Here is a 23,563-nt window from a genome sequence, read left to right on the forward strand (position 1 = left end):
CGGCCATATCTCCAAGCTGAATTCCAGTTGACATCACGATGGTCTCGACCTTCACGATAATTTGACCGTGCACCTTCACGATGAATTGACCACCCACCACCCACGAAGGTCGAGGGTGGTCAAAGTGGTATGATTACCGAGGATCTTCGGTGGGAGTCAAACCCTCGATCTTTGGTTTCAATAAGGGCAAAGTTAATTAAGGTAAACTTAATTAAGGCACTCGCACCCGCGATCTTTGGTGGGAGAAAACAAGTTATAGGAAGTAACAACGCATTAGAATGAAAATATCAAGTAATTTAAATAATGTATCGTGAGCGCGCAGGCTTTCGCCTTCATCCTATTCAGCGTATGCTAAAGTGACTGTGACTATTAATGCAAAAGCATTATATAGCCCATTACGCGAAATCCTGCGTTTTCTACGGCGTCGTGACCGAAAGATTGTACCAAAAATGGCCGATGGTGCGAAGAGTAAAAAAACATCCAAAAATGCTCGGATTGACGTCAAATTTGTGAGACAGGTTTCTGCAAACAAAGTAAATTAATCTTTTCGAAAAGAAAATTATGTAAATTTAGGTCGGGTGGGTATCGAAACTGCGCCTCCTGTGAGCGATAAGAACACGCTTCCCGGACTCCACGGTTGCTCCACAGTGATGGTTGACTAAAGTTGTGCCTAGTGCGTGCGTCACTGCCTCCGGCGTCTCACTTGCCCTTCGGATTTCATCGGGGCTGCGTATACTGCTATGAAATCTCTACGCCAAATCTTGGGTTTGTAAAATGAGGTGTGCCTGGCACGTGCGTCATTGCACACGTCACGTCGCTGCCTACTGTGCTCTTCGGGTTTCATCGGTGCTGTATCTACTGCGATGCATTGCGAAGCGTCTACCTCAGCGGCGTCTGTGAAACGTGATCGCCCATGGAAGCACACCTCAGAAGACGAAGCAAGGGAACACACACACACACACAAAAAGACGACATAGTCACGACGGGCCTACCATTAGGCATAAAATAAAGTTCGTCGTTCTGCAGCAAAATGGTCCGAATGTTTTCAGCCTGTAGCCAACGTATAAGCAAACAAACACACACCGATTCAGCCGAAAGAAGTTTAATGCATGTCGAAAACATCATTCGAAAACATTCATCGAAAGCATTTCACCTAAGCGATTATAATACTTTCGCATTCCTACACGTAGCAGTCTTAAGTGTCCCTGCTGAATTTTTATTTATTTGACTGTTGTTCATCTGTTACCTATGTTTTGATCTTACGATACAGAATTATTAACAAATCTGTCTATATCGCAAGTGTCCAGACAATTTCCTCGCAAAATTTTGTGAACATGCATGGACGTGCGTAACATGAAAAAGCTCCGTGGCCTTCGCATCACAGGCACCTCTGTCTTCTAAATATGACCAGAACTTTTTTCAACACGGCCCGAATTCACAAAGGTGTCTAACGCTTGAATTCTACGGGAAAAAATATTCAGCCAATCTTGATGCTAGACATATCATTAGTGAAGCCAGCTGGCCGATGGCAAATAGCCCTTACGAACGCAAAGCTTTGTGAATTCATCCCCAGAATGGAAGCCAGTGACATTCCGGGCCATAATTAGCGGAGGCCGAATGCACAAGGCTTTTCGTTCGTAAGAGTTCCTTGACATTGGCTGGCTGCCTTCGCATATAGAATGCCGAGAATCAAGATTGACTGGAAAATATTCTTACATACAATTCTAGGGTAAGCGCTTTTGTGAGTATCGGCCCGGATCTAGATGTCCGATACATCCTCTACGTAGTCCTGTTTGTGCTCACTGCGTTCGGCTAAAATTGAAGCTCAAGAAAATCCGTCCCAGCGCGCATAGGGCGTTACATGGCTCCTAGCCTTTCTCATTATGTGATACCAGGGGCCGAATTCGTAAAGGTATGTTTTTTTGGTAAGGGCTATTTGCCTTTGGAGAGCCGCCTTTGCTAATAATATGTTCAGCATCAGGACTGGATAGAATTCTCTGTTACGGACAATTCTAGCCTAAGAGCTTTTCGTGAATACGGGCACAGTTAAAAAGAAATTAAATTATGGGGTTTTACGTGCCGAAACCACTTTCTGATTATGAGGCATGCCGTAGTGGAGGACTCCGGAAATTTCGACCGCCTGGGGTTCTTTAACGTGCACCTAAATCTAAGTACACGGGTGTTTTCGCATTTCGCCCCCATCGAAATGCGGCCGCCGAGGCCGGGATTCGATCCCGCGACCCCGTGCTCAGCAGCCTAACACCGCGGGTACAGTTACGCACCGTGGCGAACCAGCACAGAAGCAACTAACTCGTTGCGCGTGGCTGATGAAAACGCTGTGCAAGTCACGATCAGGAAAATCGACAATTTTCTTTCCGGTATGTGTTGATATCAATTGCCGATTGATTCTCCGGTTGTCATGCTTCTGAGGACGACAGAGCAAAGCATTTAACCCGCTAGCGTTAAGGGTGCCATGTCGTAGAAAATCCGGCGTTGGCATCGGCGTTGGCCGAGTTGTTCGTGAGCGAAAATTTCAGAATGTATTTAGGTATGTGGATATGCCACGCCTTGCTATATGCCATGCGGTATATGCGGGTAATATTTCCACACCATTATATCCTAAAGTTGCTCAAACCTTGTCTCGCATTCTTGAAGAAGTTATTCCTCGGAATTTTGAGAGCGACAGTCCAGAATTCACAATGATTTTTGTTCGCAAGTGCTGTAGGTTATTAGACAGACGCGTTTTGTAATATGTTCAGCATCGGGATTGGTCACAATTTTCTCTTGGGAAGAATTCTAGCGTAAGAGCTTTTTGTAAATACGTGCCCTGAGGCTCATCCCAAGCGCATACAACAATCAGAGTGCAATGAAGGATGGAATTTTCTATGCCGCTGTTGCTGTTTCTGTTGTTGTTTTAGTGTCTACCCCCCCCCCTATAAGCTAGCCTCCGTGTGCTTTAGCCGCAACATGAAAGCGAGGTTTGTCGAAATGTAGCCTATTTCCGTACTTGTTTGCGTGCGCAGTGTTTAGTGGAACGTGGCACGAAATTCCTTGTTGTTATAATTTGCTATACCTGGTTCCGCATAATACTGAATGCAGCCCCATGAAGAGCTTCAAAGAACGAAAAAATAAGACACTTCAAAAACAACGCGGAACGTGCACTGTCAAATGCGCTATGACTCTTTGGCTCCAAGGTTTAGAGTCTGCGTTCGTTTAAGGCCAGTGCTATTGCTTTTATGACGTGCGGCTTCCAGGAGCGCTATACACGCCCCGGTGCAATACAGAATTATCCGCAAACTCATGTGAAAGACGGTTTGAGAAGGCTTCTAAAGTGGACGCGACACCAAATTTGAGCTTCAATTATGCGTAGCATGTTTCAGGCTCGAATAATGCGTCGTAGGCGTTCCACAGCAAGCTGGCAAACTTTGAGTACATTTGGTTCAATAGAAAACTTGCATTTTCATATGTTTTGTCCCTGTTTCCTTCCGCGGGCCACCAGCGAACTTCGGTCCTCGCTTTTCTTAATAAAGAAGAATTCATTCATTCATGTCGCTGTTGAACCGTTAAAGTAGTCTGCCGACGCCGAGTGGTGACGAAATGAATTGGCACCTACGGAAACGGCTCCCTCGGCTAACAAAAGTTTATATTGAAGGCCATGCTTTTGTGTGCACATAACACCGGAAGTAATTGCAGGATCTGTAAATGCGTCAAGGCCACCATGCGTCGTATTTCTTCTTTTTCTTTTTTCTTTTTTTTTTTTTGCATGTGCGTCTTAGCGGCTTGCTGCTGCTTTTTTATCTCACGAGTAAAGGAGTTTCGGACACGATTAAACAGCGATGCCAGTGCTGCGGAGAAAGACGTCCGACGTGGTTTCCACCTGTTTGGAAGCACAGCGGTGGCCCCTCATTTCCTGACGTCACACAGCCATGCGAAAATGGCGGTCGCTGTCGGTGGGAGAGTTTTAGAGGCAGCGATTTAAAATTTAACTTCCAAGTGAAAATGTGCGCTGAGAGCCCAGTTTTCTGGTGTGTATAACCTTATTGGGTCCTCTACTCTCAGTTGCACCGATAAACTGACAACAGTCGGGCAACCGCTGTCGGCCGCTTTAGCTGGGCCCCTATAAGGAGAAAAAAATCAACTACCTACACGCCGCACCAGCACTGACACCCGTGACTGACTGCGAGGCACACTTGCGCAGAAAGTCTTATGGCATATGTGGTGTGTAGGAGCTAATATATCTTCATCCCAGATACTATAGGCATAATTTAAGCAACATACCTTCATTAACGTGCCCATCTTAAAGTTAGGAAACAGGGATTTACTCACATCCAGGTAGAGCATGTCGTGGAATGAGGTGCATAACTTACCTGCAAAAGAAGAAAAAAACAACAGCACACGACACTGTTAGACATGATTGTTAAAAAAATAAGAACACAATGGCAAGGAACAACAGCATAAGTGCACATCCATTTAGCTAATGAAGTGGCACGTATTTTAAGGAACGTATGCCTTTGAAGCTTGCAATAGCAAAAACGCTCCTTACCGCTCGCACTGCGGCAACAGCTTACATCTTGCATGAATGCACTCTCGCTGAATGAATTGCGAATGCTATGACGTACACGCAGTTCTGTTGTCGATGATCGCCAAGGGTACCAGCAAGATATTCTCAGGAAATCACCATTTAAACCAATTTTAGTTACGTTTTCAAATATTGCAAGCAGAATGTTATATGGGCATTGCCTTAGAGTATAATTTCTCAAATATTAACACACCCTATCGACGCCACTTCCCTTCCCTAAGCGACGTCCGTGTACAACGTATTTCTGATGTATTTTCAAGCCGTCCATTTTGCGGTTCGGGACGACGTTACCGGTAGCTACATGTGGATGCTGAATGAAAGGGATGCATGATTGGAACTCGTCCCATCGATGGCAAGAGCGTCGCTTTCGCGAGGCATGCCAACGCCGGGCGACGCCGCGTTGGAAAGAAGCCGGAGATGCGCGCCATGCAGTTGCTGCTCAGGCGATAATTATCTGCAAGTTAGTCAGCGCATGTATAGGGCCCGACGCACATCACGATACAGGTTGATATCTCCTGTCCTGAACAGAATGACACGCTAGCCATGTGATAAGATGCGAGGAGATGCAGCCTAATTGCCGTATCCAATTCAGAATCGTCTAAAGCACACCACCATGTATATTATTGCTCCGCAGACGGGGGGCGGGGGGGGGGGGGGGGTTAAAATTAAATCTGTGGTAAATGTTGCCAAATGCTAACTGTGTGTTAAACGCTGAAATGTTTGTAAAATGTGTGTTAGAACACCGTCCGATAAGTTCAAGCGCAAGTCTATACCCTGCTATCGCAGTCAGTGCTTCGCCCTTCGGGCGACACTGCACATTTTGTTTTTATCTCCCACATTATGCGCCTGACTTGCCGGTGCAGGTAAAGCGAACGCTCGTACAGTACAGTATGAACACAGTACACGCAAACTGCATTATGTATCATGGGCGAATAATCGCGACATGCTGAGCATTCACTGGAAGCGGCAATATGCAGTATCGCTTACGCTTACAAAGCCACTGCAACATGCGCTGCACCTTGACGGGGCGAGGCGCTAAATTTATTAAACGATTAGTGCGTCGAAACTTGCTGAAATCAGTATATATCTCCAAATGCATTTGTGGTTTCCGATTATAAACTGCTTTTATTTTTATGGAACTTCTCGAGGTTACCACGAAAAATAAGTGGGGCAGAGTTAAACATGACACAAATTATCGTAAACTCTTCGATCCAAACCGTAGAACTTTGCAGCGGTCGACTACGGTATACAGCTCTGTGGATAGGGAGCGGAGTTATTGTTGATAATGCGCACAAGATGGACTTCAACAGGAAGTAATTTTAGCAGTGCCCATGTTGCAACATAGAGATACACATGAGATTAAGTGAAAGCCTGGTTTCCGCTTGTATTTATCTTAAACATGATCATACAATCAATTATTTAAGAGAATAAATGAAATCTCTTTCTTCTTTTGTCACCAGTTTAAACAGAACTATATATCTTGGGTCTCATTGGAATTGAACAACAAAAGTTTGCTTGTATTTACCTTAAATTTTAATAATTGCTTGCCTCTCTCGTAGCTCGACTTAATTCGCTCAAAGAATTCCCCAAGTTAATCGTAACAAACCCAGCAAAGCGTAGCAATGAACTTTTACGGTTTGCCGCAGTGGTGCGAAGAAATGCCTTTCTTTTAACACACTTTATTTCGACTATTAAGACTGAGATTGCAGCTCAAGATTTCATTTCATTTATTTACTCTCAGGGCCGTTCGGCGTTACAGAGAGGAGTGGGTAATAGACAAGAATTCATGTGTAGTAGGCAGATTAATGAAGACGATCATGTGCAGCAGACTTGAAGGCTTCTAGTACTGTGATGGACATGACGGAGGTGGGAAGGTGGTTCCAGCCCGCGCTAGTCTTCGGTACAAATGAATCAAAATAAAGATTATTCCTGCAGCTTGGCGCGCCAACTTTGAAACGGTGGTCCATGCGGGATAAAAAGTAATGGGGAGTAATAAAGAGTGCTCGCTTCCGAGTTTCATTCAGTGGAATATATTTTGTGAAAGAGGCATAAAAGGAGAAATACAACGGCGTAAGGAAAGGCCAGGAAGATTTAATGTGTTCTTCATGAACGCTACACTGGCCGAACGGGAAGAATTAGAAAGTATAAAACGAACACAGTGATTTTGGATGGATTCGAGGACTTGCACGAGTGATTTGGTGTGGGGATCCCAAACGGAAGAGGCATACTCTACTTTCGGCCGCACAAGAGTCTTATACAGAAGTAGTTTTAGGGACACAGGAGCCAGGAAGAGCTTACTGTGAAGGAAACCAAGTGTTCGGTTAGCATTATTAGTGATATGTTCAACGCGCGTTTTCTATGATAGGTTGCCGGTAATATATACGCCAAGATACTTTTAATTAGAGACAAAAGTTAATGGAGAGTTATTAAGGAAGTAGATGCATGAAGACTGGCTAGGCATACGCGGTATGGTATTCTCATTGTTTTGCACTTAACGATATTTAGTTTCATAGACCAGGTATCACACCAAGTGATGTTATTTAAATGAGATTGAAGAGAGACTGCAACAGAAGGTTGAGATTATTTGTCTATATAATGTCAGCTAAAACACAATCATCAGCTCTGAGTATAATTTGTGAGTCAGTGGAATCAGGAAGGTCGTTAATATAAATTAGGAAAAGCAGAGGACCTAACACGGAGCCTTGGGGAACTCCGGATGTTACGGGCATACAGGTGAATCACAGTCATTCATTTTCACGTACTGGGCACGGCCCTGCAAAAAGCACTCCATCCACTTCATCAGAATAGTGTCAAGGTTTAGTTTACTAAACTTGAAACGCACTTGTTGATATAACACTGTAGCAGATGCCTTCGAGAAATCTGTAAAAATGCAATCCACAAATGACGAACAACCCAAAATGGAAAATAAATCATTGCTAAAAGCGAGCAGTTGAGTTATGGAGGAGTGGTGTTTGCGAAAACCATGCTGATTAGCTGTTAAGAAACAGTTCGACTCGAGATGCGACATTCGGCTAGAATGTATTATGCGTTCAAGCAACTTGCATGGAAGTGACGTTAATGAAACAGATCTGTAGTTGTAGGGGCTATGAATGTCACCATATTTATGCATCTGAACCACTTTTCCCACCTTCCAGTCGTCCGGCAACGTGAGACTCTGCAATGACTGCGGAAAGACATACGACAGTATAATGGATGAATAAGTCTGGGTGCTTTTCAGAAACTTGTAGTTAATGCCATCAGTACCAGCTGACGATGAAACTTTCGCAACTTGAATGAGTTTAGAAATGCCTACCCAGTCGATAAGAATAGGGCGCATTTGTAAGAAGTCAGGTGCAGAAATAACAGGAAAGTTATTGGTACAACATGAGAAAAAGATGATCAAACTGTGCTATTGTGTAGGACACAGCACTGTTTATTTGGGACAAAGAATCCGCGATCATTCTTCAAGCGAACTTCATCGGATTCACACATACCGATAACATTACAAAACTTGCGTGGATTTCTTTATTCATTTATTCAAGACATTCCTTACAGAAATGCCTTGGGGGACGCGACAAAAGGCACTGAACGTGCCTGACTGGGCCTCGCCACCCTTGGCAGCAGCAGTCACACAAGAACATAGATTAATTACAAAAAAATATTGACTACAATAGGCTCAATTTGGGACACGGTAGAACTGAAACATCAATAAGTGTTCTCTCTTTTTTTTTTACATCAATAACATAAATACACATACAATCAGATACATTGTACAGGTATGTCGAAACAATCGTCCGGGTACAGAAAATATATCGGACTTTCACAATGAAAAGCCAAGACACAGAGTAAGCGGAAACCAACTGGGATCAGTCCGGCACGATTTTTAGTCTGTGTTAAGGAAAACATTTTTGAGCATTTTTCTGAAAATGTGCACTGAGGTAGCTGTAACGAGTGCTTCAGCAATTTCCGGATATTCGTTGAGAAGGTCTGGTATTATAAAGCTTTGTTTTTGATCGCCAAATTTTGTACGAGAACGTGGCCTGGGTATTAAATTCTTTCGTAGGCAGTACGGACCAGGTTTCACTTGATATTTGGTTTTGATAGTTGTTGTTTGGTGCTGATGCAATATTTCCAGGGCCAATTTGTATTTATACAATTTATGAATAGGCAGTATTTTATTCGATTTAAAAAAGGGTGTAGTGTCTTCAGAAAGTTCTAAATTTCCGATTGCACGCACCGCTCGCTTTTGCAAGCAGAAAAGACCGTCTAGGTTGGTCTTAGTCGTTGTTGACCATACTAAGAAACAGTAACATAACCGGGAATGAAATAGCGCGTAGTATATCTGCCTTTTCACCGCAGACGGGATATACCATGTGACTTTATTTAAGATTCCAACAGCTCGCCCTAGCTCACTTCGGAGCTTGTCAACGTGAGGCGTCCATGAGAGGTTTTCTTGAAATGTCACCCCCAAAAATCTAACTGATACAGATTGTTCGATGGTAACGTTTTGAAATTTTAAATCCAAGTTGACAGTCGGGTGGTGTCCTCGCGGCCGGAAGAGTAAGTATTTCGTTTTGCTGATGTTTAATTGAAATCTGTTAGATTGAAGCCACAAATCCAGACCTGATAGCCATTCGTTAGCTCGATGAAATACCTCTCTTACATGAGCACCTGTGAAGAATACATTCGTATCGTCTGCGTATAAAATTAAATTTGTATTTTTGCTAATGTTTACAATATCGTTAATGTATAATAAAAATAACGTTGGTCCTAGTAATGATCCCTGTGGTACGCCAAATTTTACAAATTTTAAGTCCAAATTTACGCCATTTATGCGTGTGAATTGAGCTCTCGAAGTTAAGTAGCTTTTTATCAAAGACCAAGCTTTGCCGCGTATTCCATACGATGGCAATTTGTTTAGGAGCACATCGTGTTGGACACAGTCAAAAGCCTTTCTAAAATCTAGAAATATTCCCAGGGTAACTATTTTCCTTTCGATATTGTCTAGTATGTGCTCCTTTATTTCAAGAAGTGCACTTTCAGACGACTTATTTTTTCTAAACCCGAATTGTTCGCTACTATTATATTGTTTGCTGTCAGAAAGCCAGAAAGTCTTTTATGTATTATGTTCTCCGCTATCTTTGCAAAGATAGGAAGCACTGATATTGGTCTGTAATTGTTCTTGTCTTTAACCGAACCACCTTTATGTATTACGACCACATGGTCTAGCTTCATTGCGTCTGGGAACACTGCGGTTGAAAGAATAAGGTTGAGAATGTGCATAAGCGGAATGCTTACCATCGGCGCGACAGCTTTCAGTGGTCTAGCTTTAATATCGTCAGCTCCAGCGGCGCAATCGTTTTTCAAAGCCAATATGACATCAGTTGTCTCATATTGATCGGTGGGTGACATAAATATAGTATTTTGACAGTGTGTTTTCACAAAATGTTCACAAGACATTTTGGCGCGGTCATCTGCCGAAGCACCCACATTAATAAAGTGTTCTTTAAACAAGTTTGCGACCTCGATGTCACTCATGGACTCACTTTCATACAAAACACGTTTTGGCGAACTTGTCTTTCCTATAATATCCCGGATCGCTTTCCATACAAGACGAGAATTTCCCACAATTTCAGAAAATTTTCTCATGTAGAATTCTCGTTTTGCTTTTTTGATATCAGCACTTAATTTGTTCCGCATTTTCTTAAATATTTGAAGATCACCTTCACATCTCGTGTCTAAAAACTTCTGGAAAAGTCTCTGCCTTTTTTTAATTCTGGTGTATAATTCATGTGATATCCAAGGTTTTCTTGTTTTTTTGTATTTTTTAGGAGCTTTTAGCGGAAAGGAGGCATTGTAGGCAGAAGTAAAACACTTCAGAAAGACATTATAAGCAACATTGGGATCATTTTCTTTTATGACACCATCTCATTTCTGTTGTTCCATGAGTTCATTAAACCTTAACATGTTTTGTTCCGAGTAGTCTCTAACCAGTGTTTCTTTTACTAATGTACGCTTTTGTTTCGATGGTATTAGACAATAAATTGGTAAATGATGGGTAAGGTCACAAGTGATTACACCTGACTTCACTTCATCAGGGCAAAAGCTTGTAATGCGCAGGTCTAATATCGTTTCAGTACTTGAGGTGACACGGGTAGGCTCGTTAATTACATTTCTACAACCATAGGATTCGAAAAGTTCTCTGAAATGCAAGAAGGTAGCATTATTTTCAGAAGCATCTATATTAAAGTCGCCGACAAAAACACATTCACGGTTGATTTCAATACTACGCACAAATACTCCTTCTGCAAACTGCATAAGTTCACTTATACACCCAGATGGCGGTCGGTACACGACAGCAAGAATTATGTTATAGCAGTGAATAAAAACACATTCAAAATTTTCGTTCACAATATTATAATTTGGTGGAATTTGGTACGGCAGATCCGAACGGACATACAGGGCGACGCCACCTCCACGCTTCAATGAACGACAGGCTGACACACAGTCATATCCAGGTAGTAAAAAACAGTCATCCGGTGTGAACCATGTCTCACTAAAGTAAATGAAATCAAATTCATGGTTTAGGCTCGATAAAAATAAGGTAACCTCATCAAATTTATTTCGCAAGCTTTGGCAGTTCAAATGAAATAATGAAAGCTTTTGCTCATCCTTCCGCTGCACAGTATGATAAGCGATATTTGACATGAATTGAGTGGCGCTTTCATGTAAGTATAGCGGAGAACTATGCTATCATTTCAGGTTTGCAAGATCGTCCTTATCACGGACAACAACTGCACGTGCGCCGGTCCTTTTTCTTACAAGTACTTTTCCATTCGCGTGCCAAACGAACGCGTAGCCAGATTCCTTCGCCCAGCATTTTGCACTTGCAAGAAGAGTAAGTACAGAAGGAAGGGTTGAATAAAATAATTGTGTTTGGCACGGATGAGGACACGTTTATACTCCGCAGCGGTAGAGTGATCGGTCACCCTTGCTCTGTCACATACGATTTATTCACATATCGACCATCCTGTGAAAGAGGCCAATCGCCGAGCACTCTATAGCCAATCTTGTCATCTTCATTACAAAGTTACGCTGTCTGGAGATAACGATGCAATAATCATTTATTTTAGGAAAAAAAGTATATTTTCCTCAACTAAAATTTTCACATAGCCCATCTTTGACTAGGACTGATTCGAGGAACATGAAAGGTAGGCGCATTAAAGCTCCAAACTTCATCGCAGCCAACAAATATTGAGAGCAGACGAGCTAAAGGCGAGTAAAAAAGACCCTCAGCAAGCAGAACAGAAAAAAAAAGAAAGTATTTGCCAAACGAATCAAGTAATACGAAACGAAAAAAAGAAATCACTCTGCTGAAGCTTAAGAAATGGACATAAAGGAGCAATAAATCATCGTTTGATTAAACTCTGCAGCATCCGCACGTGAGCGAGTTCTTTGATTTTCCGATTCAATCGGATGTTTCCGACAGATGCGTTCCTTCACATGTTTCTGACGTCTTCCTTGATTGAGAGCGAAAAAAGAAGCAAAAATAAAAGGAAGACAGACGCAAACGTTAATAATGTCTGGGCCCATTATTTTGAACGTGAAAGACATACGATGAACTTTTTTCAATCTATTCTAACGCTTCTTAGTATTGAAAAGAAGTAAAATATAACATAAAGACGTTGTGCGACAAGGCAAACGATCTTTGCGCGGCCTGCTACAACCCAAGACATAACATGGCTGAGTGCGTTCTCTGGAAAAGGAATTTCGCAGCTTGTGCCGCAAGAACGTAAAACGTCAGTAAGCAACACTAACTGCGTAGCAATTATATTCCCATACTTAAAATTGCTATGAACATTACAGTAGACGCATAATAACCGCAACATAAAACGGGCCCTCTTGGCGAATTTCATGACCTTCAGCAGTAATATGCGTGTAGAGCAAAAGAGAAAAAAGACGGGGGGCAGTAATTGAGAAAGGGAAATAGTATGTTGTGGAACTCTAGTTCAATTTACCGCACCAGCAAAATCAGCGCCATTGTGCCTTTAGTCAGCGTTTGAATCGCAATTGTGGCGATCAGGCTTTTTTTCAGCATTTTTTTTTTACTTCTCTTCCTTTCCCATTACCTAAATACACGCAGCGAAATATTTTTATGAGTCGGACGACATAGCATAGTTGTAATCGCTTTCTGTTTACCCGGAAGACCACGCGCACTTCGCCATCAGCAATACACACAATAGCCTGGGATGTTTTCGGTGTTTTCTCTGAATAATATAGCCGACTAAGACAGACAGACAGACAATGAACTTTTATTGAGGTCCTGAGGGACTAGCCGGTGGAGACCCGTTGGGGCCCCCGGCTCGCCGCTGGCTGCTCCCATTAGCCGACTAAGAAAAAAAATTTTAGCGCTTATCCTCTTTCTACCACAACGTTCGCGCACGTCATTAGCCGTCTCGCCGCTGGCTGCTCCCATTGGCCGACTAAGAAAAAAAAATTTTAGCGCTTATCCTCTTTCTACCACAACGTTCGCGCACGTCATGTGGAGTGAGTAAAGCAAGCAAAAGCTAGTGTAGACAATACAGATGAAACGCCGAGAGGACAATCCAGTCACCGCCTTCTAGTGATTATTCGTTTATAGCGAAAGCTGTATATGACTAACCTTCCGTAGTTTCTTAGGCGTCCGGCAACAGAAACGGACTTAGCGATTTTTAACAAACCAATACGGGTGCAGTGCTGCGGCGCCGGTTTCAAAATGCGGAACAATCGCGTGACGTCAAGGTTATAGCGGTATATAAGCAGGAGAGGTATCGGCGCTAAAAACAGCTGCGTTATCGATGGGGCGGACACGTATGGTTCGTACACCCGAAGAACAACATGCGTACGAGGGGCGCCGGAGGGAACAGCAACGAGAATGCAAACGGCGCCGGCGCGAAACAAGCACCGATGAAGAACGTTCCCGCGATGCTGAACGAAAACGACAATCGCGAGCCCGGGAAACCCCGAACGAGCAACGACGCCGGACTCTGAACGCAAAAAAATTACAACCATTCCACTCTGTGAAGATGGAATGGCAGTGCAAGCACTTTCATTTTCGTTTGAGAGCTTTGACTGTCGTGAGCTTTCGCTGCCATTCCATCTTGACAGAGTGGAATGGTTTGTCATTTCGTTTCGTTTCCTCCCTCACATAGAAGGTACAATATGTAGCAGTCTCAAGTTCTAGAAAACACAAAGCGAAATTTTGTTGTCAACTGAGGAGATGGTGTCGAAAATGCGCAGATGTGCTGCGAGCATCAAAGAGTTAAATATACTCTGAAATTGAAAAAAAAAATGGAAATGAAGTAAGGACGCTACTGAGAAAGCCAACAAATATCATTATTTAAAAGGCATTGTACTTTTTTTATGTAATAAGAAGCAGCCTGCGCCACTTTCAGGCGCCAGGATTCACTTTGCTCACGTGTAAAATGAAGGAAAATATTGACGAACAAAACAACGGGAGTTCGCTCTCCTGGAGCAGTCCTGACGAACGCTATATTTCAGAGCTGCGTCTTTTGTTCAGGAAGGATTTACGCCCATTTATTACTGACTGTCACGTCACATGTTTAAATTGTCCCAACTAGTTGGCAGCGTAGCATTTGTGTCGCCGTTAGAGGAAGGAATGTGGCAAGTAGGGATATGGCCAGGTTCGGCAAAGTCAAGATGATTTACCACATTTATACAGACCTCGTGGATTCTGACACACTCGCTGTGCTGCCCGCCATAAGCGCCAACGCGCGCTTCAAGTTTAGGAACTATAACTGAGCCTTAGCTGATCAAGCCACTCCCGATAGAAAAGTTTGTCTCGTTACAGGTGAAATCAGTGAAGCGCCGTGCCTTGTATTGCCGCAATGTTTGTTACGACAGCGGTTAAAAAAAAAAAAAAGAACTTTTCGTTTGGAATGATCTTTCGTTTCAAGTTAGCGCTTGTCCTGACGTATTTGTATGACGTAATTGCGGACCACTGACGATGCGCGGAAAGCAAAATAGTTGGAATATGGTCATTGCATAATACTGGGCCAGAGCTTTATTCGGTCCTTATTTCTGCCCCATGTGATCCGCAGAAAGCGATGTGATGATGATGCGGCGATGTGATGATGCTACAAACGGTGATGATGACAATGATGCAAAAATGCATTGGGCCTCAAGGTATAAAAATATGTTACGCGATCCCCATAGACGAGGAGGGTGGGGGGGGGGGGGTGCGAACATTCGTAATGCAGATGCAAATATTGTGTACATATCGAAACAAAGTAAAAACAGCAGCATCCTGCTTTTTCTTTCCTTTTCTCTGTGCTTTACTTAGTTTGACTAATGGCGAATTCGGCAAATCGCAAGGGTACGCACAGGGGCGCCCTGATTCGTTGTTTCATCCAATCATGGTCGCACCAGTACGGTGAGTGAGTTGGAAGATGGGCAAGCTGAAAAAGATACGTACTCAATTAATCGGCGCGAAAAACGACGGAAGACACGGTGTTAGAAGGACACAGTACGAGCGCTGTCTAACAATTGAAATTTATTGACCAAAACGCTCGAAAAAGAAAACACGAATAAACCAACCTCCTGCGTTACTACCTGATTTAGATTTCCTAAGCACGCAGGTAGTTGGTTAATTCGTGTTTTCTTTTTCGAGCGTTTTGTTCAATAAATTTCAGTTGTTAGACAGCGCTCGAACCATGTCCTTCTAACTGTGTCTTGCGTTGTTTCGCGTTGATTAATTAAGTATGCATGGTCACACCAAGGCACCCCGGTGCGCATCGCTGCGATTTGTCGAATTCCCCATTCGACTAAGTGGATTTGAGCACAGCATAGTTTATCGCGTGCATTTGCCGAAGTGGAGCTGAAAACATAAAGGAGGCCTTCCTCTATTTGTCCGGGTATGTGGCCACCTTCGTGATCAAAAATGGTTTTGTGTAAGCAACTAAACCATGTTGCACTGCTCAAGCGCTTGCGTAGCGTATGAGTAAAACAAAGGCTACTTTTGAGTGCTTGTACCGTCTTCAATATTGCCGTCTGCACTATCACTTCATGACTTGTGTATGATATAATATATTGGAAATGAATATTGGTAAGATTTCCAGGGATGAAATGCGTTTCGAGCTAGTAAACGATAGAAAAATGATATCCTAAAGAACGAAACCTGAATTCAGACAGATTCAAGCAGTCTCGATATTTATTCCGTTCGCCTAGCGTCAGCAGCAGGCATTTGTATTTGTAACAAAAGATGCTCCTTTGAGTACCAAAAAGGATGAAACCTGCTTCAATCTGCTTTTAATTTTCTCTACTATCGAGAACGGGTGCGGACGCACTTTCCAAGTGCGTCCGTACCCTACAACTGTTTAAACGAGTTCTTTCACAATCGACGAAAATTTTTAATGTTTTTTTCTTGAAGACCCAGCGTCCAACAAATGCCTTATTACAGACAGTGCGTGCCATACAGACATTTTAGCAGCAGTGAAAACTTGCCCCAGAATATAAAAAGAAAATGCGGAGAAGGGGGATGAAATCAAAATTCCCGTGGGAACTTACGAGGTACGCGTGATATTTTCGGCACCGACTTTTGATTGGACCGTTCGGCAACAGGGCTCGCCTATACCTCCAACTTTACAGCAAATTACGGCACCGCGAATTTTTCGCATGTCTCACTAAGCTTAGACCACTCCGATGGGATACGGAACGGGAATCGCATTACACGAGAACCGCCTAAACGTCCCCCCCCCCCCCCCCCCCCCCCTATAATAAAAAGGAGAAATAAATGCGTCAGCCGCTTCGACAGCACGAAGTAGAAAGCGCTGGACATGAATACTCAGAGGGATATGGGGCTTGATATGTCAGAATCATTTATATATAGCGGAACGTTCGTTTTTATTCTTTAATTTTTTTTTCTTTTTTCAATCCACCGGGGAACGAGCTACTCGACGCTGCCAAGAGTAAAGCGACACCGTCGCGCTTGTTACCAGCAGCTGGAAAACAACGCTAACAAACCGTTGACGACAATTTTGCAGAATTTATTGAAACCTACACATGGAGCAGCGGAAAAAGGACATCAAAACGGTACAACCATTGCCGGAACCCTCCCTATCACATATATACGCAGGCAGGCACCGCACGCATTGGCGTACGCCCGCGCACGTCAGGCTTTCCTCGGGCGGGCTGCACTTGTTGGCGCTGTGCACGCACGGGTTTCACCGGCAGCTCAAAGGCCCGCTCCTTCGGTGCCTTCCGCTTGCCGCCAGCCTTCGTCCCTGTCCTTTTTTCGAACTTGGCCCCCAGGGAAGGGGAGCCTCGCGTCGCCGAGCGCTGGAGAGGAACCGCGCTATCAGATTTATATCTATTGTGCGAGAGAAGCGCCTGACACTTTAAATAACGTCCTGAATTATACAAACACTTCCGGAAGCTTTCCAGGCACTTATTACCATTCAGGAGCTGCCAGGAGTCCCAGAAAGAAAGAAGCCTGGCCGGTCTCGCCACTCGACTTTCCTTTCGTATCCGGCCGCACGACGTCGCCTGAAATCTTTGTTATCGTGTCGATGGTGAATTAATTTTAGCACAAAGTGGAAGCGACAGAAGGAGATAAATGGCCCCGCACTGCGGCAAGGCCGTTCGCGGAAGATATGAACACGCAACTGCGTTAACGTATGCGCCGACTGCGAGCCTGTGATGTATACACATCGCGATCTGACCCTGCCTCGGAATGGTGACACGGGAATCTTCTTGTTGAAAACTTTCTTTCGCTGTAACCCGCCGTGGTTACTTAGTGGCTATGGTGTTGGGCTGCTAAGCACGACGTCGCAGGATCGAATCCCGGCCAACGGCGGCCGCATTTCGATGGGGGCGAAATGCGAAAACACCCGTGTACTTTAGTCTAGGTGCACGTTAAAGAGCCCCAAATGGTGCAAATTCTTGGAGCCCCACCACTACGACGTGACTCATTATCAAATCGTGGCTTTAGCACGTAAAACCCCATAATTTAATTAATTTTCTTTCACAGTACATGCAAAACATGCCTTGAAATTGCCACATTTGCTGGCCTGCAGTAGGGACTCCGACCCTAGCCAGTAAGCTGTTGCGGTGAGAACTGCGATGCACGAGGCACATATAAACCAGCGCCAATATATATATATACAGGCTTTTTCAACGAGCGCTTTCAAAATGTTTTAAAGGTTGCCTGCGGCAGGGAGCACTGTTCCAGTTCATGAGCTGTTCTACTCGAAGAGGCGGACATTACTTGCAGAAAAAATTGAAATGCATAACCGATTAATTACCCATTCGCTAATTAACTTTTTAACTTATTACCTTACGGTGCACATTGCAATGTACAAATTCTAGCCGTGGAGTTCGCAAGGCAGATTCACTTGGAACGAATTCTCAGGGTGACACCAATTTCGACATATAAATTCCCCGAACTTTGCAGAGACTCCACTGGCATTCCAGTTGCATTCTTAACGAAACGTCGTTTTGTGCATTCAAACACAAAAGTAACTGGAACGCCAATGCATTTCTCCGCAAAGTTCGATAATTAACATAAGTCCCGTCTGGTCAACGGTATTCTTTGTACGCAGATGACATCTGCATATGGGCCTCTGGATCTCATATACAAGACATTCAAACAACGCTGCAAGAGGGTCTTGATAGTATGGACACCTTTTTGAAAGAAAGAGGCAAGAGTCTTTCATACGCAGACAGCCGTACTTCCTTTCATTCGACGACAGCTGAATAACTTCCAACTTACGCTCAGTGGGCAAACTTTGATGTCCGTGAAAGAGCATAAATTTCTTGGAGTTATTCTTGACCGCCAGCTGACATGGGCATATATATATATATATTATGTCCACTACGGGACAAAAGCCTCTCCCTGCGCTCTCCTATTGCCCCTGACCTGCGCCAACCAATTCCAACTAGCGCCGGCGAATTCCCTAACTTTTTCGTTCCATCGCTCTTTGCGCGGTCCTTGTTCTCAAGCTTATTTGACAGTCTCCAAGTTTCTGCCCCATATGTTAGCAGCGGTAAAATGAACTGATTGTGCGCCTTCTCTTTCAATGATAATGGTAAGCTTCCAGTCAGGAGCTGACAATGTCTGCCGTGTGCGCTTCAACCCATTTTTATTCTTTTGTGAATGTCCTTCTTCTAATCAGGGTTCCCTGGGAGTAATTGACCTAGGTTAACGTACTGCTTCACCTAATCTAGAAGCTGAGTGGCGATCCTGAACTCTTGTTCCCTTGCCTGGCTATTCATCATTATCTTTGTCTTCTGCATATAAACTTCAACCTCACTCTCAGACTCTATCTGTTAAAGTCCTCAATCATTTGTTGTAACTAATCTCCAGTGTTGCTAAACAGAACAATGTCATCTGCAAACCGAAGGCAGCTGAGATATTCGCCGTCGATCCTTACTCCTAAGCCTTCCCACTTTAATAGCTTGAATACTTCTGCCAAGCACGCAGTGAATAGCATTGGAGAGATCGTATCTCCTTGTCTGACTTCTTTCTTTATAGGTGTCATTCTACTTTTCTTATGGAGAATTTAGGTAACTATGGAATTTCTATAGATATTTTCCAAGATATTTACGCAAGTGGCCTGTAGTCCTTGATCACGTAATGCCTCTATGCTGGTATTTCTACTGAATCAAATGCCTTTTCGTAATCTATGAAAGCCATATAGAGAGGCTGATTGTACTCTGCGGATTTCTCGATTACCTGATTAATGACATTGATGTGATGCATTGTAGAGTATCCCTTCCTGAAGCCAGCCTGTTCCCATAGTTGACTAAAGTCCAGTGTTGCCCTTATTCTATTGCATATTATCTTGGTGAATATTTTATATAATACTGGGAGTAAGCTAATGGGCCTATTATCTTTCAACTCTTTAACGTCCCCCTTTTTGTGGATTAGTATAATGTTTGCATTCTTCCAGTTTTCTGGTGCCCTTGAAGTCGATAGAGATTTCGTATAGACAGTCGCCGCTTTTTCCCGATCCATGTCTTGCAAGGCTGTACTGATCTCATCGCTAGTTATAGAAGGAGTCTCTGCAACCTGTTCATTAGAGCTTGGAATTGAGGTATTGTGGCTCCTCTTGGTACTGTACAGGTCAGTATAGAATTCTTCCGCTGCTTTTAGTCTACCTTCGAGATTGCTGATCACATTACCCTGCTTATATTTTAGTGCGTACATCTTGGTTTGTCCTAGGGCGGAAAGACTTGGGGAATGTCAGTGCATGCAATGTTGGCATTGTACAGGGTTCTTCTTCTGGGCTTCTTCAGATACAGTTTGCCCATACTGACCAACACTTGCCAGACAAATCTTTGTGCTCTACAGGCTATTCAAGCTCTGGCTCTCAGGGTTTGTCTTGGTTTGCCAAAATGAACATCGACAGTGGCGAATATTGGAATTGCCCGGGACCAACCCATACAAACGCACATTTCTGTGGAAGTGTTGAGAGTGCACATTAGGCACTTTGCCCGTGCACGTTCCCCTCATCTGGCAACACTACCGTCAGAAAGGCCGCTGGCATAATTTTGTACTACGATTTCGGATTATTACACCCGCCTTCCATCAGGCTTCACCCCCGCAACTAAGCCGTCGATTCCTCCGTGGTGTTTGGCTCGGCCTGCAGTGCACCTCACCGTACCAGGAATCAGGAAAAAATCTGAGCTGTCATCACCTGCTCTTAAACAACTAACTCTGCCCCTTTTGCCCGAGAGGTTCATCGACCACGTACATATTTGTACTAATGGATCGGCAACTCTCCAGTGTTCCTCTGGAGCCGTGGTTTTCCCAGCGAAAGACACCACCATCAGTTTCAAGACATGTCACCCAACGACACCGATGGCTGCAGAACTTGCAGCTCTTCGCGCTGCACTTCGACTCGTCAGCTAAGAACAGCCTCGAAAATGGTCAATATTCAGTGACTCGATACAGCACTGCAGTCTTTGCTATAAGCCCTGCGGTGTAGACCACACGAACAACTTGTATTCTAGATTAGAGAACTAATCCATACCTTGACTGAGAAAGGACCCCACGTGACATTTCAGTGGCTCCCAAGTCACTGCGGCGTCATATCGAACGAACACGCCGATAACAATGCTCGGTCGGCTCTTCAAGGCGACGAAGAGGAGCCGATACTCTTAACCAGGACAAATGCTGCTAGAAAACTTCGAATGCTCACCAGTGATATCAAATTCTCTTCGTGGAACGCAGGAAGTTGTCAACACAACCGGTTGCACAACCTAGACTCTTCTTTACGCCTTTGCATTCCAGCTGGACTCTGCCGTCGCGAAGCTACCCTGCTTTGTCGAATATGTCTAGGGGTGGCCTTCACTAAGACTTTTGCACTCCGAACCGGATGGGCCGACGACGCCTCATGTGATGACTGTGGTAGCGAGGAGACTCTTCAACACCTTCTCTGTGACGTCGCGCTACAATTTACAGAGACGATCGCTCGCAATCGCGATAGCGTGCTTTGACCAAAGACCTCTAACAGAGGAACTTATTTTAGAATGCCGACATCACAAACCATCGCAGCTGAGGGCGACAAAGACCCTGTTGCAGTTTTTAAGGGCAACAGACTTGGACAAGCGGCTGTAACCTGAACAGACGTTTAGAGTGCTGCAATTGCTGCAGTGCTGTGCGGTGACGGTATGCGGTGACAGTGACCGACTGTGATTGTATGTCTGTGCTCCTTTCTTTCTTTATTTCTATTTTGCTATCACTTTACCTCCCCATCCCCCCTCTCCCCAGCGTAGGGTATCAAAACAGATCTTCCCATCTGTTTAACCTCCCTGCCTTTCCCCTTTCTTCTGTCTCTCTCTCTCTCTTGGTTTGTCCTATGCCAAGTTTCCTTCGCACTGATTTCATGTCTTATTTTCGCCTTTGGGTCAGTTTTGACAGTTCTGCGAATTCTATCTTATCTTACGAGTCGGACACTTTCATTCTTTGTCGTTTCTTTATTAGGTCCTTTGTTACTTGGGAGAGCTTGCCTACTGGTTGCCTTAATTGGTGCTTTGCCTCCCACTTCGATTGCTGCCTCTGAAGTCAGCCTAGTTACGGTTTCATTCATTGTCTTTATGTCATCTTCATCTCCCTGTTCTAAGGCTGCATATTTGTTTGCAAGTACCAGCCTGAATTTGTCTGCTTTTACCCTTACTGCATCTAGGTTGTCCTGTTTCTTCTTGACCAACTTTACTCTTTCGCTCTTCAAATTGAGGGGAATCCTAGCCCGCACTAACCTATGATCACTGTACTTTAACCTATCACTTCTACATCCTGCACTATGCAGGGATCAGTAGAAAGTATGAAGTCAATTTCATTCCTTGTTTGACCATTACGGCTTTTCCAGGTCCACTTTCTGTTGTTCATCATCATCATCATCAGCAGCAGCCTACTTACGCCCACTGCAGGGCAAAGGCCTCTCCCATACTTCTCCAACTACCCCGGTCATGTGCTAATTGTGGCCATGTTGTCCCTGCAAACGTCTTAATGTCATCCGCCCACCTAACTTTCTGCCGCCCCCTACTACGCTTCCCTTCCCTTGGAATCCAGTCCGTAACCCTTAATGACCATCGGTTATCTTCCCTCCTCATTACATGTCCGGCCCATGCCCATTTCTTTTTCTTGATTTCAACTAAGATGTCATTTACTCGCGTTTGTTCCCTCACCCAATCTGCTCTTTTCTTATCCCTTAACGTTACACCTATCATTCTTCTTTCCATAGCTCGTTGCGTCGTCCTCAATTTCAGCAGAACCCTTTTCGTAAGCCTCCAGGTTTCTGCCCCGTAGGTGAGTACTGGTAAGACACAGCTGTTATATACTTTTCTCTTGGGGGATAGTGGCAACCTGCTGTTCATGATTTGAGAATGCCTGCCAAACGCACCCCAGCCCATTCTTATTCTTCTGGTTATTTCAGTCTCATGATCCGGATCCGTGGTCACTACCTGCCCTAAGTAGATGTATTCTCTTACCACTTCCAGTGCCTCGCTACCTATCGTAAACTGCTGTTCTCTTCCGAGACTGTTAAACATTACTTTAGTTTTCTGTAGATTATTTTCAGACCCACCCTTCTGCTTTGCCTCTCCAGGTCAGTAAGCATGCATTGCAATTGGTCTCCTGAGTTACTAAGCAAGGCAATATCATCAGCGAATCGCAAGTTGCTAAGGTATTCTCCATCAACTTTTATTCCCAATTCTTCCCACTCCAGGTCTCTGAATACCTCCTGTAAACATGCTGTGAATAGCATTGGAGATATCATATCTCCCTGTCTGACGCCTTTCTTCTTTCTTTAGGCTTCCTGCAAAAGGGGTTCATTATACGAAGCTTATTCCTTTCCGCGAATTCTACCAGCATCCCTCCTCTACCGTTTCTGGAATCGACGCCCTAATTGCCAATTGCTAGTTCACCAGCTTGCTTTTCTTACACTTTTGCACTGAAGTCGCCCATTACTACAGTATACTGAGTTTGCACTTTTGTCATCGCTCCTTCAACACCCTCTTAAAACTGATCTACTTCATCATCATCGTGACCGGATGTTGGAGAGTAAGCTTGTAGTACTACCTCTAATCTATACCTGGTATTAGGTTGATTACAAGTACTGCTACCCTCACATTAATGCTGTAGAATTTGTCGGAGTTGCCCGCTATGTCTTTATAAATTAAAAATCCTACCCCGTATCGCTTCTTATCTGGGAGACCTCAAAAGCAGATGACATGGCCCTTAGCCAACACTGTATAAGGCTAACCAGTTCTTCTAACCTCACTAATGCCGATGATATCGCAAACAATGTCTGATAGTTTCTCAAAGAGTCCTGCAAGTTAAGCTAGCCTCACTTGACAGAGTTCGGATATTAAATGTTGACAGGGTCAGTTTCCATTAGCGGCCTGTCCGGGTCCAGATATTCTTAGCACACTCTGCTCCGTTACAGGTCTCACCACCGCCTTGGTCCGGTGCTCCGCAGCTGC

The 23,563-nt window shown here is 44.1% G+C and overlaps 1 long non-coding RNA gene across 1 annotated transcript in view; it reads right to left on the reverse strand.

Annotated features, from left to right (window-relative positions):
* Nucleotides 1–2,416: 2,416 nt before the first annotated feature.
* LOC140219862 (uncharacterized) overlaps nt 2,417–23,563 on the reverse strand; it is a 651,045-nt gene continuing 629,898 nt past the window's right edge. The window contains exon 5 of the long non-coding RNA XR_011896127.1: nt 2,417–4,367. This is a non-coding gene — a long non-coding RNA (uncharacterized lncRNA). The remainder of the gene's footprint in view (nt 4,368–23,563) is intronic.

The sequence above is a fragment of the Dermacentor andersoni genome, chromosome 1, assembly GCF_023375885.2.
Source record: "Dermacentor andersoni chromosome 1, qqDerAnde1_hic_scaffold, whole genome shotgun sequence".
In the NCBI taxonomy this organism is placed as follows: domain Eukaryota; kingdom Metazoa; phylum Arthropoda; class Arachnida; order Ixodida; family Ixodidae; genus Dermacentor; species Dermacentor andersoni.